Raw genomic sequence first — 13,505 nt, 5'->3', positions numbered from 1 at the left:
TGAATGAGGTCATGAAATTTAGTGTTACTGATGAAAGTCCTGTCTGTCTAATTTAATTTTTCTACTGCAGGTGACACTTAAATTTTTCTACTGCAGGTGACACTTTCTCTCTTTTCAGCTCTATTAGGGTTATAGTTGACAAAAATTATACATATCCAAGGTGTACAACATGATATTTTGATACAAATATACATTGGGAAATGATTTCTACAGTCAAGCTAATTAACATATCCATCAACTTATAGTTACCTTTTTTGTGGGAATACTTAAGATCTACTCTCTTAATGAATTTCAAGTTGTAATACATTATTACTAGCTATATTCACCATGCTGTACATTAGATCTCCAGAACTTATGCATCTTACAACCACAAGTTTGTATCCTTTGACCATCTCTCCATTTCCCCCACACACTGGCTGACCTTGGGTAACCACCCATCCACTCTCTGTTTCTATGAGTTCAACTTTTTAAAGATTCAACATATAAGTGAGATCATGCAGTATTTGTCTTTCTGTGTTTGGCTTATATCACTTAGCATAGTGTCCTCCAGGTTCATCTGTGTTGTTGCAAATGGCAGGATTTCCTTTATCAAGGGTGAACAATATTCCATTGTGTGTGTGTGTGTGTGTGTGTGTATACACACAATTTCTTCATGCATCTGTTGCAGACACTTAGATTGTTTTCTTATCGTAACTATTGCTAAAAATGCAGCAATGAACAGGGGAGTTCAGATGCTTCTTTAAGATAGTGATTTTATCTCCTTTGGATATACACCCAGAAGTGGAATTGCTGGATCTTATGGTAGTTCAATTCTTAATTTTGCGGGGGAACCTCCATACTGTTTCTGCTAGTGACTGTACCACTTTACACTCTCACCAACAATGTATAAAGGTTCACTTTTGCCACTTTTTGCCAACTTTGCCAACACTTGTTATCATTTGACTTTTTGATAATAACTATCATAAAAAGTGTGAGATGGCATCTCATTGTGGTTTTAATGTGCATTTCCTTGAAGATTAGAAATGTTTAACACTTTCCATATACCTGTTGGGCATTTGTATGTCTTCCTTGGAAAAAAATACCTATTCAGGTCCTTTGCCCATTTTTAAATTGGGTTATTTGTGTGGTTTTTTTTAGAACTACTGAGTTAACTATATGAGTTCCTTATATATTTTGTGTATTAACCCCTTATCAGATATATGGTTTGTGTATATTTTCTCCTAATCTGTGGGTTGCCTTTTCATTTTGTTGATTGTTTCCCTTGCTGTGCAGAAACTTTGTAGTTTGATGTAGTCCCACCTTTTTATGTTTGCTTTTGTGGCCTGCCTTTTTGGTGTAATAACAAAAAAAGTCATTGTCAAGTTCAATGTAAAGGACCTTTTCCCATGTTTTCTTCTAGAAGTTGTATGTTTTAGAACTTACATTTAAATCTCTAATCCAATTTCCAATTTGAGTTGAGGGATGTGTGTGTGTGTGTGTGTGTAAGATAAGGATCCAATTTCATTTTTTTCTGCAATGGACATTCAGTTTTCCAACACCATTTGTTGAAGAAACTATCCTTTCCCTGTTATGTATTCTTGATACCTTTGTCAAAGATTAATTGACTGTATACGCATGGATTTGTTTCTGGGCTATTTTATTTATTTGTCTATGTGTCTGTTTTTATGCCAGTACTATGTTGTTTTGATTACTATAGCTTTGTAACATAATTTGAAATCAGGAAGTACGATGCCTCTGACTTTGTTCTTATTCAAGATTGCTTTTAGTTATTAATAGGGGTTTTATTGAATCTGCAGATTGCTTTAGTTAGCATGGACATTTTGACAATATTAATTCTTCCAGTCCATGAACACAGAAAACTTTTGAATTTATTTGTGTCTTTTTCAATTTCTTCTATTATTGTTTTGTAGTTTTCAGTGTACAGATCTTTTACCTCCTTGGTTAAATTTATTCCTAAGTGTTTTATTGGTTTTGATGTTATTATAAATAGGATTATTTTCTTAATATCCCTTTTGGATTATTTACTGTTATTACATAGAAATGCTATTGATTTTTCTATGCTGATAGTATATTATGTAACTTAATTCAGTTATTAGTTCTAACAGTTTGTTTTATGGAGTCCTTAGGTTTTTCTGTATATACAATCATGTCATCTGCAAACAGATATAATTTCATTTCTTCCTTTCCAATTTGGATGCATTTTATTTCCTTTTCTTGACTAATTGCTCTGGTTAGGGCTTCCAATACTATGATGAATAGGAATGGTGAGAGTAGGCATCCTTGTGTTGTTCATAATCTTAGAGGAAAAGCTTACAACTTTTCACCATTGAGTATGTTGTTAGCCATGGGCTTGTGATATACAGCCTTTACTGCTTTTGGGTACATTCCTCTTATACCTAATTTGTTGAGAGTTTTTATCATTGAAAATTTCTGAATTTTGTTTCTCTTTCTCTTTAAGATTGTAATTTTTTTCCTGTTTCCTTGAATTCAAGAATTTAATCAGGGTGTGCTGAGTATATCTTAGAATGTAAGCTCCACAAAGACAGGGATTTTTGTCTGTTTTGTTCACTGATATACCCCAAGTGCTTGGAATAGTGCTGGCTGTGTAATAAGTCCTCATTAGATGAGTTGATTAAATTAATGTATGAATACATAAATTAGTGAATGGATGGATGAACAGGCACTCAGTCTGGAATTCAGGTAGCCCTTTCTTTAGGTTAGAGAAATTTTCTTCTATCATTTAGTTAAGTATTGCCTCTCTTCCTTCTATTTCTTTTCTCCTTTAACTCCCCATCCATCTCCCATATTCACATTTTAGATTCATTGACACTATCCTCTAAATATCTTGTCTTGTATCTCATTGAATCTATTGCTTTATGGATTTTTTTGCTGAGTACCTTGATATAAATCTTGCACTTGATTTTCTAGTCAAGTAATTCAGGGCTCATCATTGACATCATTTTTCATTTTATTGTTTAATTGGAATTTGATACAGTTTGGATTTGTGTCCCCACCCAAATCTCATGTTGAATTGTGGTCCCTAATGTTGGAAGAGAGGCCTGGTGGGAGGTAATTGGTTCAAGAGGGCAGATTTCCCCTTTGCTATTCTCATGATAGTGAGTTCTCACGAGATCTGGTTATTTAAAAGTGTGTAGCACCTCCACCCTTCTCTCTCTTCCTCCTGCTCTAGCCATGTAAGATGTGCCTGCTTCCCCTTCACCTTCTGCCATGATTGTGAGTTTCCTGAGGCCTCCCCAGCCAAGCTTCCTGTACAGCCTGTGGAGACATGAACTAATTAAACCTCTTTTCTTTGTAAATTATGCAGTCTCAGGAATTTCTTTATAGCAGTGTGAGAATGGACTAATATAGAGTTTGTTTTTAAAGCTTTGAGCTCTAGAAAGTTATTGTGTGTATGTGCTGCATTTTCCTCAGGTGTTCTTATTACTTTTTAGTCAGTTTTTACATATCTTGTCTAATAGCTTTGTTTTCTTTCTCTCTGACTGCTGAAACTTTTTAATGTTTGTTTTTATTAATTAGTGATCACTTTGTGGGCCTTGATGTAGATTGGAATGTATTTGAGTCAGTACTGCTAGAATATCAACTATGTGCAGATATGAATGGTGTTACTATGCAAAAGAGGTCACATGTGAATTCTGATCTTCACACTGCTTTATTTCCAGCAAAAAGTTGCCATTTCTTTACAACACTGATTGTCCCCGGATAAAACTGTGAAAATTTCAATATTTAGGCCTAGTCGCCTTGGACACAAATTGCACTCTGAAATATTGTTCTTTCACTGAGAGCAGACAAGCACAGTATTTAAGTTTATATGCAAGGGCTCAAAAGCTAATACAAAGCTAGCTGGCAAAAAGAAAAAAGAAAGAGCAAAAATGACTGTTAGATGTAATTCTACATAATCTGTTTTTAACAAGAGCATTCTATAAGACTAAATTATAAAGTTTTTAATCAAAGAGTGTTTTCTACTCCTGATTAATTTTCACCTACTGTACCATGGTAACTCTACCCATTCAGAATTTGAATTCCTAGTTCAGGGAAAAGAGGAATCTGGGGTAGTGGCAATGCAATATCCTTGTTTAGACTTGATGTTAATTTGTATCAGTGTTTGCTGGTAATGCTAATCAAAAACAAACTCCACCTAGAAACCTGTTTGTGGTAAAACATGGATAACATGAGTAAAGAGAATTTATATGATTTCATTGATCCATTGTGTGGGAGTTGTGAGGGATTAATAAATAGCACTCATCTTCCCTGACTAGGTTCAGAAACAATTGAAATTGAAAGATGTAGAAATCAGGTAAATGGAACTCAAAACATCATCTTTATTACTGATAACACTTCAGAGAATATGGCTTTAATGTGGACTTCTTAATATTGGGCCCAGAATTAAGCAGATTTACCTAGACCACCATAAGCAATGCTAAAAAACCACAAGGCTCTGGGCCAAAAGTGGGCCACTTGATGCATGATATGTTATCTGTAAGCATGTAGACGAAGGGCAGAGAGCAAGAGCCCCAGCCAAGCTGTATTAGTCAGGGTTCTCTAGAGGGACAGAACTATATATACACATAAAAATAAAGGGGAGCTTATTAAGTATTAACTTACATGATCATAAGGTCTCACAATAGGCTATCTGCAAGCTGAGGAGCAAGAAGAGTCAATCCGAGTCCCAAAACTGAAGAACGTGTAGTTCAATGTTCAAGGGCAGGAAGCATCCAGCATGAGAGAAAGATATAGGCTGGGAGGCTAGGCCTGTCTCTCCTTCTGACGTTTTTCTGCCTGCTTTATATTTGCTGGCAGCTGATTAGATTGTGCCCACCAGATGAAGGGTATATTTGCCTTCCCCAGCCCACTGACTCAAATGTTAATCTCTTTTGGCAACACCCTCACAGACACACCCAGGATCAATACTTTGTATCCTTCAATCAAGTTGATACTCAGTATTAACCATCACACAAGCATACTTAGATGTTTCTTCCAAACATACTAGTCATATAACTCATTCCTCCTTCTGTGGACAGAAAAGCAGAAGTGTTAGTCTGTTTGAAGTTCTTCCACTTGGAAACATGAGAAGTAAAGATTAAGTGTTCCCTCTAACACAGCTCAGTGATATATTCAGTATCGCCATGTGCTTGAACTTGTCTATCTCTTCGGGACCAAAAATATCATAATTTTGCTGTGACACGAAAGGTATTAGGATATTTTAGGAAGACTGTAGTACAAATAGCTCAACTACAGAATATCATATTAATGACATATCAATAGAATATTTTAAAACCCCATCTAAATGCTACAACAAAACATGAAGAAATGCTTCTTAAAGGCAGATGTACCAAAAGGAATCTATTCACCACTCTCTACCAATGGGAACACCAAACATTGTACATTTAGAGCATGATATGTTTCTCCACTTAACACCTACTAGAACTCTGCAATGAGGCTTCAAGTGAGAAACTTCTCTATTATATCTGGATTGATGTAAGATCCACATATCAGGAAAGTGTGTGTGTGTGTGTGTGTGTGTGTGTGTGTGTGTGTGTGTATGAGAGAGTAAGATAGGAGTGGGGGAGAAGAAAGGAGAGGAGAGGAAAGAAAAGAGAGAAGGAAAATGAGATAGCAGGGAATGGGCACCACAGGTATAAAATCCTAAGTGATGTGGGTCATATGTTTGATGGAGAGATAGGGAGAGTATTGTGTGATAGTGAGGTAGTGGAGGTACGTGGCCAAAGTATGTGTGATAATGGTGTCAATGGGGACAGTGTGAGGATGGTATGAAATCATTGTGATCATGAAGACAGAGGCAATGTGAGTGACAGTGACAGAAAGAGATCAGAATGTATGTGACAGTGGTAGTTACGGTCACAGTGTATGTGAAAGACAAGAATTGTGCATGTGTGTACATATGGTTGTTCGAGAGAATGGGGAGGGAGAGGACGGGATGATGGGACACTGGGATCATTGTGTGAAAATGTGGATGGGACATGTTGAAGTAGAGGGAGGATGGAATGGGGCAAGTGTAATGTCATTATGGAAGATGGGTACATGATGGAAGTGAGAAGGTTAGTGTATGTCTGTGTGTCTGTGTGTGCTGGGGAAAATGAGAAGTGTGTCTCTGTGAGGACAGGTGGATACAGTGAGCACGGGTAATCACAGTTGATGAAAATGTGATTGGAGTGGGGAAATCATGAGGGTCTGAATAGGGTTGTTGATAAAGTATATGATGGGAAAATGCACAGAGTTTCTGAGTGTCAGTGAGGAATGGGGAATATATGTGTGTGAGAGCAGAGCTGATGTGGTTATTGGTTGTGAGTATGTATGAAATGGAGGTGGTATGAGAATGTGTGGAAGGAGATTTGGAGGATGATACAAGTTTGATAATGGAGACATGGACTGTGTGTATGATAGTGGGTGTGGCTAGTTACTGCGTAAGGGTGTAGTGTAGGGATTAATTGGGGTGTGACTATGTGAGTGATGGGGATGGTGTGTATGATAATGGGGATTGATTTAAGTTAGTTGTATTTGACAGTGGGTATCATGGGTACTGTATCTGTTCTGGTCTAAAGACATTTTATTTATGATAGTACAGGATAGGACAGAGTATGTGTGGAAATGGTAGCGATAGAGACATGTTAGTGGGCATATTAATCCATTTTCACACTGCTATAAAGAGTTATCTGAGACTGGATAATTTATTAAAAAGAAAGAGGGTTTAGGGTGCTGGGATTGCAGGCGTGAGCCACTGCTCCTGGCCTGGAAGATCTCCATTTTTATGATTTTTTAATTTTTAATTTTTTTTTTAAGAGACAGGGTATGTGCCAGGCGCGGTGGCTCATGCCTGTGATTCCAGCAGTTTGGGAGGCCGAGGCGGGCGGATCGCTTGAGCTCAGGAGTTCGAGATCGGCCTGGGCAACATGGCGAAACCCTGTCTCTACACACACACACAAAAAAAAAACCCAAAAATTAGACCGGTGTGGTGGTGGGCACCTGTGGTCCCAGTGCTTGGGAGGCTGAGGTGGGAGAATCTCTTGAACCCAGGAGACGGAGGTTGCAATGAGCCAAGATTGCGCCACTGAACTCCAGCCTGGGTGACAGAGCAACACCCTGTCTCAAAACAAAACAAAACAAAAAAAGAGATGGAGTCTTTCTCTGTGCCCAGGCTGGGGTGCAGTGGCGCTATCATAGTTCACTGCAGCCTAAACTCCTGGGGTCGGGGGATCCTCCTGCCTCAGCCTCCTGAGTAGCTGAGACTAGGAGGGTGAGCCACCGTGCTGGGCTAAGATATCCATTTTTAGACGCTTTGTCTCAGTGTATTAAAAATATCGTCCTTGGACAAGTGTGGGTTGGTGATCTAGTCTACCATGAACTAAATACAGAACTTAGCCTAAGTGTTTGGGAACTTTTACTGCAATTTTAGAGTGATTTTATTTATGCTGAATCAATAATTTAAAGAGCGAGGCTTGTATTTCGTATTATAATTTACTGTAATATCAGTTTTTCTAGAAACAAACTCTTATTTCACGAAAGTATTGATTGAAATGAATTAAAACGAACAAAAAAACAACTGGTTTTGCACAAGTAGTTTGAGATATATTGCTGTATCTTACTCAAAATTGATGTGTATGTGATTTCTTTTTCTATAATGTGGGGTGTGTGTGTTTGTGTGTGTTCTTTGGGGATCTTGTGCTCTATTCCTAAAATATTAATGTCATGTGGGATTCCAGAATTGTTTTGTTTTGTTCCAGATATTTGCCTTGCATATATAAAGATGTGACCATTCTTTGCATGCTCTTTCCCCAGAGGCACATGTAAATGGAGTTGTAATTTCCTGTTGGTAAACAGCACAAATATTTAAATTTAGAATCAGGTGGTAAGGTTGATATGTAGAAGGGTAATACATTGGATTGCCTTCAAAGTGATACCTTTCCAGTTAACTGTTAACTCACCAGTTTACTGCTTTTCTTTTCTTTCTTTTTTATGCTTCATGAATTTGTGTGTCGTCTTTGTACAGGGGCCATGTGCTAATCTCTGCACCGTTCCAATTTTAGCGTTTGTGCTGTCAAAGCAAGCACGACTTTTCTTAATCATATCAAATATTACATGGTATGTGAAAACAGTATAGGTCTGGCTTAAGGTATTTCACAGATGACAAATGGACCTCTTGTTATAGAGGAATGAAAGATATAAATTAATAAAACATGATCATGATAAGAATAAAACAAAACTAAATCTCTCCAGTGCTTGGCAGCACACTCCTGGAGAGGGTTCAGGCTGTGTGTGGCCCCCCAGCAGGTGCTCAGAGATGGCTTAATGGCCTCGGTGACAACGGGAGCCCAGACTGCATAAGATTCTGCCTCTGGAGATGCAGAACAGTAGGGGCCTCTGATGTGCTCGAACATCTGTTTTGGATCTCCATTTCTCCTCAAGAAGAGACTCCTTTTTAAAAATTATTTTTTGGAAGCTGGATTACTACACTGATTTCCAGAGTCCTCTTACACCTGCCACTTCTCAAGGGAATATTTTGGGCATAATCTTTTAATCTTTTTGGAAAGCTAACAAAACATTACCTATGCCAGGCCTTCCACCAGGAACACCCCATTCTTTCCATCATAGTGCTTTCTAAAGGACTTTATCGTTTGTTCTCTGGGTTCATTTAACTCTTGACTTACACCGATTTAGCATCTTTGCTATATTTCCTTGCTATTTTCTTATTTCATTCTTTACATGTTATGTTACATTTCTGTTTGAGTCTTTACAGTATCTTCTTTCTTAACAACTTGTCTTTCTAGAATATTCTCACAATTAATGTTTTGGTTTGTTTTGAGGTAGGTGATCAGCAGGTCTTGTTTTCTGAGCACTGGTCAGGACCCTGTCTATCTAAATGGTATGTAGCAAAGAAACTGGCCAAAGCTGGGTAGGACCAGCAATTATAATGCACTTGCATAAGACACTTCTACCAGTACCATGACATTTTACAAATGCCATGGCAATGACCTGGAAGTTATCTTATATAATTCTGGGAACTCTCTTCCCTTTTTCCATACTCCCGTTTGTGAATAACCCACCCCTTATTTAGCACATAATTAAGAATGGGTATAAATATAGGTAGCCAGCAATCCACAAGTGCTACTCTGGACCAATCTGCCTATGGGGTGGCCCTGCTCTGTCTATGGAACAGTCACTTGGCTGTACACTGTTGCTCAAATAAACTTGCTTTCTTTCATTGTCAAAAAATAAAAATACATAAAAAGAAAGAGGGTTTAGTTGACTCAGTTCTGCATGGCTTGGGAGGGCTCAGAAAACTTACAATCATGGTGGAAGGGGAAGAGGCACGTCTTGCATGGCAGCAGGTGAGAGAGAGGGAGCAAGAGTAGGGAAAACTGCCTTATAAAACCATCAGATCTCATGAGAACTCACTCACTATCAGGAGAACAGCATAAGGGAAAGCGACTCCATGATCCAATCACCTCCCACCTGGTCCCTCCCTTGACATGTGGGGATTATGAGCATTACAATTTGAGATGGGATATGGGTGGGGACACAGAGCCAAACCATATCAGCAGGATTGAAGGGTAAAGTGTGAATATGATAGTTTGGAGAACTGGGACAATATGTGGAGATCATACTTCATAAGTCATAGTCATAATCAAGAGTCAGAGAGAGTCGTGTGAATGAGTTAGTGTGTCAGACTGTGTGTGTGTGTGTGTGTGAGAGAGAGAGAGAGAGAGAGAGAGAAGTTGGGATAGGGGCATCTCATGTTTTAGGATGGGTATTTGGAATATCCTTTGGATGTGAGTAACAAAGACCTAAAAATGAGTTGCTTAAAATAATTAAGGGATATCTTTTCTTCACCTGAAACAAGCCCAGGACCTTCAGAATTTTATCAGTGTCTCAGTCCCCTTATGTATTTTTTTTGTTCCATGGTCCTTGGTGTATAGCTGTCATCTTCCAGGTGCCTTCTGGTTGAAGGATGCCTGCTGCAACTCTGGCCATCATTTTTATGTTTCAGGTAGAAAGAATGAGGAAGAGGAGAGGGCAAAAATACCTTGTCAGTGGAATTAGTAGTCTCCTTTTACAGAGCTTTCCCAAAAATCCTATCCAATGACTGCCAAATACATCCCATGGGAAAGAACTGTGACACATAGCCACCACTATCTGTAGCTGAGAGAACATGGTAAGAAAAAACAATTTCCTAGTAAGGAAAAGGGGATGTTGGTAGGATATAACCAGTAGAGAAGGAGAGGTTGAAGATTTGGGAGAGAGAGTATAATTAATAGATGAAAATCACAAAGGTGCTAGATACAGATGGGATATGACTGGCAGAGTTTGAGATGCTGGAGGATATCATGGTAAGCAAAAATAGACATATTGTCTCTGCCCTCATAAAGCTACTGTCTTGTGAGGAAGATAGACAGTAATCGCAGACACAAATATTTGTGAAGTTGTCACTCTGGTAAGTGCTATGGAGGGGAAGTACATGGTTCTGTGGATAGGTTAAAAGAGGTCTTTACCTAATCAGGGAAGTAAAAGCAGGGAGGAAGTAATGATGGAGATGAAACCAGAAGACAGATTCAGAATTCATTGGTTGAAGGATCTGTGGGTGGGATGGGGTAAAAGTGTTTCCAGAAGAGGAAACAGCATGAACAAAGGGACTTATGCTCTGTTATCTTTTAAAATGTATTTTATTTCATTTAGAATCTTTTCTATTATGTCTTCAAGTTCACTAATATTTAGTAATAAATATCTTCTAGTATTTTTTTCTTCTCAAATATAGTTTTTATATCTAGATGTATGACTTGGGCCTTAATAAATAGATCTCATGTTTTTACTTAACATGACCATTCTTTCATCTAAGTTTTTGGACACATGGAATATAGTTATGATGGCTTTTAATGTGCTTACCTGCTAATTATAACATCTATTAAATATGTAAGTTCTGGGTAAATTTGGATTGATTGATTTTTCTCCTCAAGATGGATCCTATTTTTCTGCTTCTTCGTATGCCTGTGTTTTTTGTTTGTTTGTTTGTTTAATTTGATGCCAGGCAATGGGAATTTTACCTTTTGGTAAAATTTTGTTGAAGTTTTGTCTTTTGGTGCTAGATATTTTTATATTCCTACAAAGCTACCTGAGCTTTGTTCTGAAATGCAGTTCTTTGGAAACAGTTAGATCTTTTTTAGTCTTGCTTTTATGATTTGTTAGGCAGGACCACAGCAGTTTTTTTTGCATAAAGCTAATTATCCCTGACTGATGAGGCAAGACCCATCTGAGTATCCCATGCCACATGAATTAGGAAGTTTTCCACTTTAGCTGGTGAGAACAGCATGGTCCCCAAACCTGTTCGAGCTTCTGGCACTTGTTCCCTTTAATCCTTTCAGGTGACTCTTTCCCCAGCCTCAGGCAATTTCCTTTTATGAATTCACTGATCAGTACTCTGCCTAATACTTAATGGCAATCCTTCAAAGATCTCCAGTGTTCTCCCTGTGTACCTCTCTCTTTTTGGGTACTCTGCTCTGTGAACTCTAGCTACCTTGGTCTTTCTGGTCTCTCATCTCTGTCATCCCAGAATTCAGGGAATCCCCTGGATTCTGACTACATTCTCCCTTGCTGCTCCACAAACTGGAACCTCTCAAGCAGTAAGTGCTCACTTCTTTTTTCCTCATCTCTCAGGGATTACTGTTCTTCATTGCCTAATGTTCAGTGTCTTGAAAGACCATTATTTCATATTTTCTGTCCATTCTTAAGTGTTTTTTGTCAGGTTGGAGGGCAAAATCCTGTCCCCAGCTTGCCTCTTAGGAAGTTATATGACAGAGACCTGTTAGATAATTATTTTCTTTTCTTTTACAGTTGTTTGACCTTCTCATTACTGCCAAGTATCACAAATGAGTGACAGTTATAATTTTTTTTTTATCAAATGAGAAGAGCCTGAGAATAAGAAATGTATTCAAAATCAGGGATCTGAGGAACAATTTGGGTCACAGAGGAATGTGGCCATGTATTACAAGGATAACTCCTCATTACTCTAATCACAAGAAACTTCTGAGCATAAAGACAAGTTAGAAAAGGGGATTAACCTTCTTTTAAAGGATAGATGTTTAAGGCTTGGGGTAGATATTCACAGGATTGGTTCCCAGCCAGGGGGCTTCCAAGACATACTAAGTGTTAGAGTAATTGTGCTCTAATCTCAGACATCCTACGGGAGGATGAAAGCATACATAGGACAAGCCCACACTCACACCCATAGTGTGGGTCACATGACCATAGCTTCAGACTAATTTCAGAGACTATAAATCAGCAAGAAAAGGCCATGATGGTGAGAAAATGTGTGAAGAGCATTGAAGAGCCTTTGGCCAAGCTTCAGATCTTATTAACATCAGATAATTCATTAGCAGAGATAAACTCTATGAATGTAGTTTTCATGGATGGTCTTTCTTTTTTTTTCTTTTCACATTCACTTGACTTTGTGGATGGTCTTTCAACTAGAGTTCAAATGTCATTCATTATTGTTAAATATATACTGAAGCCATAGGAATGCAGTCAGTGGAAAAAAGCCTTTAGGAACAAATCAAACCTGAGTAATCATGAGAAATTTCAACCTGGAGAGAAACTGTTGAATATAAAAAATGTGATACTCCACTCTGTTCTTATCCCATGCAGACTCCCCCAATCTGTGTAAGTGATTCCTTTGGATTCCTCCTCACACGACGTTGGTGAGGGAGTTGCATGCCCCTCTCCTTCCTCAAGAGAAAGGAAAACACTCTTTCCCAAGCCAAGGACTCACAACACTGTAAATTCTTATCTAATTCTTTCTAGCTTTCTGAGTACATATGGGCTGAAAAGGAATGGAATGAATACCAGTAGCATGACTAGTGTGCTCTCCCCATGTAAGGCCTGTAGGATTGTGCTCAGATCTCCTGGGATGTTCTCTTTAGAATGTGGAGGTACTGGGTAACTTTTTCTTTTCTTTACTTTATTGTTTTTTTTTTTAAAGGCTATATGGCTTTAACCAAAATTGTGAGGAAAGGGTGAAAGTTCAATTCAATAACCTGCTAAATTTGTATTATCTTTTCTCATTTAATATTACAATAGAAGCATGCTTCTGTCATTAAAAACATCTAAATCAGATTTTTTATCACTCCCAATTTAAAGCATAGTCTTTAAAGGTAAATTACTAAGAAAGTATAGATATATTTTAGGCTCTAAATATACATTTCTGAATTGTTTTCTAGTAAAAGGAATACTTATTTGGCTTTTCAATAGCAAAGGACATCCCTAGCATTTTTTTAAAAGGAGAAAATGATAGTGGAAAAGAAAGTCATAGATTGCATTTTTTCCTAGATCAGGAATTCATAAATAAGACTAAGAGGCAAGGCACCAAGCATTTGCAACAAGTGTGACAGATACAAGGTTAATAACCTTGATGTACAAAGAACTCTCACAGCAAAATACAAATGATTAAGAAACACTGAGAGTATCTTCCCATCATTAAT

General features: G+C 37.9%; 1 protein-coding gene and 1 non-coding gene across 3 annotated transcripts in view; one reads left to right on the top strand and one right to left on the bottom strand.

The window, feature by feature from the left end:
- LOC105466793 (MAGE family member D1) overlaps window positions 1–13,505 on the top strand; it is a 105,936-nt gene that overhangs the window by 67,440 nt on the left and 24,991 nt on the right. The window lies entirely within an intron of this gene.
- LOC112424068 (U6 spliceosomal RNA) lies at window positions 7,982–8,087 on the bottom strand. Its single transcript, XR_003014714.1, has one exon. It is a non-coding gene; the product is annotated as a U6 spliceosomal RNA (small nuclear RNA).

This window comes from Macaca nemestrina, chromosome X, assembly GCF_043159975.1.
Source record: "Macaca nemestrina isolate mMacNem1 chromosome X, mMacNem.hap1, whole genome shotgun sequence".
Classification (NCBI taxonomy): domain Eukaryota; kingdom Metazoa; phylum Chordata; class Mammalia; order Primates; family Cercopithecidae; genus Macaca; species Macaca nemestrina.
This window is presented reverse-complemented; position numbering and strand designations above follow the sequence as displayed.